General features: G+C 29.1%; 1 protein-coding gene across 1 annotated transcript in view; it reads right to left on the minus strand.

Annotated features, from left to right (window-relative positions):
• The window catches only part of LOC122254595 (inactive tyrosine-protein kinase Dnt), a 114,838-nt gene that overhangs the window by 111,068 nt on the left and 1,270 nt on the right, over window positions 1-2,500 (minus strand). The window lies entirely within an intron of this gene.

Below are 2,500 nucleotides of genomic sequence, written 5' to 3' on the forward strand. Positions count from 1 at the left end.
AGAGAGAGAGAGAGAGAGAGACAGAAAGAGAAAGAGAAAGAGAAAGAGAAAAAGAAAGAGAAAGAGAGAGATAGAAAGAAAGAAAGAGAAGAAAAAAATCGAAAAAAAGAGAAAAATAAAGTATTTGTGTATATACGCATGTACTTACGAGTACATACATGCATGTATGAATATATGAATAGATATACGTGCATGTGCATATGCAATGTTCTACCTAAAAATAAAGTGACGAAAGGAGAATTACTGCTGTTGATAATGACTCAAGTAATGACCCTATTGATAAAATAATTGTCTCAATTAGTAGTGGAATAAGTGTCAATATTTTTGCGATAATTCTAATAATGGGATATAGTAATGGAGATGATATTTTACAATGATTTTAATAATAACGTCAATGACAATCAGGCAGTAATTGCAATATCATTATCTTACGGGAAAAAATATGAGAGTGATTAATGACAATACTGGTTATGAAATGAAATGAAAAGCATACTAATTTATCATGTAATATATATACTATATCAAACCATATATATAAATATCAAACCAATAGTATGATACGCTATATAGATGTATAATGCGTTATATCATCTTATATAATTATATAACATGCTGCATATAATATTGCTATTATCATTATTATCATCAATATCATTCATGGTACTTATCAACATTATCACTTATCATCATCACTATATCCTTATTTTCATTGCAATTTTATCCCTTTCATTGCAATTATCATCATATTCATTAAATCTATTATCATTTTTATTGCAATTATCATTTTCATTGCAATCATCACCATTTTCATTGCAATGATCACCATTTTCATTGCAATTGTCATCATTTAATTGCAATTATCATCATATTCATTACAATTATCATTATTTTCATTGCAATTGTCATCATTTCATTGTAATGATCACCATTTTCATTGCAATTATCATCATATTCATTGCAATTATCATAATTTTAATTGCAGTTATCATAATTTTCATTGCAATTATCATAATTTTCTTTGCGATTATCATAATTTTATTATTGTTATCATCACCATTGCTAAACTCTCATTATCTAATACAATTGCAACAATAGGAAAAATACAGTAATATTATCTTGTTGATAATATCATATATGTAAACCGTAACGATGATAATAATAATGATAATAAAGAGGATAATACGAATAAAAAATTATAATCATATCACTGAAGATAAGAATAATAATGATAATAATGATAATACCGGTAATAATGATGATAATGATGATAACAATAACAGCAAAAACAATTATAATATCAGTGATAATGATTAGATAACGATAATGATAGTATTGTAAATGTTAATTGTAATAACACTAACAATGCAAATGATAAATTGCAAGAAGCTAAACGACAGCCTTCATAAGAGCAACGAGACCCATCAACAATAAAAATAATTATATCAAATGATAAATCATTCTATCATTACTACTTCCGGCGTTGATGATTTAATAATAATCATCGTAAAAATACCAATGATAAGGACGATGGTAATTATGATAACAACAACATTAACAAAGTACTAAATATATGCGTAATAAATATTATTTTATGATTATCATTACGACTGTGACTTTCCTCATCATTATTCTAATTGTTGCAGAAACAATGTTGAAAAGTTGTCTGCACGTGTGTGTTCATATTAATGGAATTCGTAATGTTTTGTTATGCATTGCAATGTCACAGAAAGAATATTAGTCGGTATGATAAAGATGATGGAAATGATATCAAGGGAAGGGTATTATCATCTTTCTACTAATACAAAAATAAAAATAGCCAAGAAAGCAAAGTCTTCAAGCTAAACTTATGAAATATTTCCTTTCATAGGAAAAAGAAGAAGGAAAACAACAACAACAAGCAAAAACATACCCCCCCCCCAAAAAAAAAAAAAAAAAAAAAAGACAGAGAAAAAAATAATGAAATAAAAAAAGGACAACTCCCCAAATTAAACATAAAAAACAATATGAAATATGACCCCACTTCCTCCTCCCCTTCCCCCCTCCTCCCACCCTAAACCACCCACCCACCCACCCACCCACCCACCATCCCAAAAGCAAAAACCATACCACAAAGAAAGAAAAAAAAGAAAAAGAAGAAGAAGAAGAAGAAGAAGAAGAAGAAGAAGAAGAAGAAGAAGAAGAAGAAGAAGAGGAGGAAGAAGAAGAAGAAGAAGAAGAAGAAGAAGAAGAAGAAGAGGAAAAAAAAGAAAAGAAGAAGAAGAAGAACAAGAAGAAGAGGAGGAGGAAGAAAAAGAAGAAGAAGAAGAAGAAGAAGAAGAAGAAGAAGAAGAAGAAGAAGAAGAAGAAGAAGAAGAGGAAGAAGAAGAAGAAGAAGAAGAAGAGGAAGAAGATGATGAAGAAAAAAAACAACATAAAACAAAAAAACCCTCCCAGGCAAAAAGGCGTTCATTCGAAGAAGCTCAAACAGCAACAAAACACCCACCGCTCGCAAGGGTCTTAA

The sequence above is a fragment of the Penaeus japonicus genome, unplaced genomic scaffold, assembly GCF_977035675.1.
Source record: "Penaeus japonicus unplaced genomic scaffold, GWHDUDI00000001_assembly GWHDUDI00000011, whole genome shotgun sequence".
Classification (NCBI taxonomy): domain Eukaryota; kingdom Metazoa; phylum Arthropoda; class Malacostraca; order Decapoda; family Penaeidae; genus Penaeus; species Penaeus japonicus.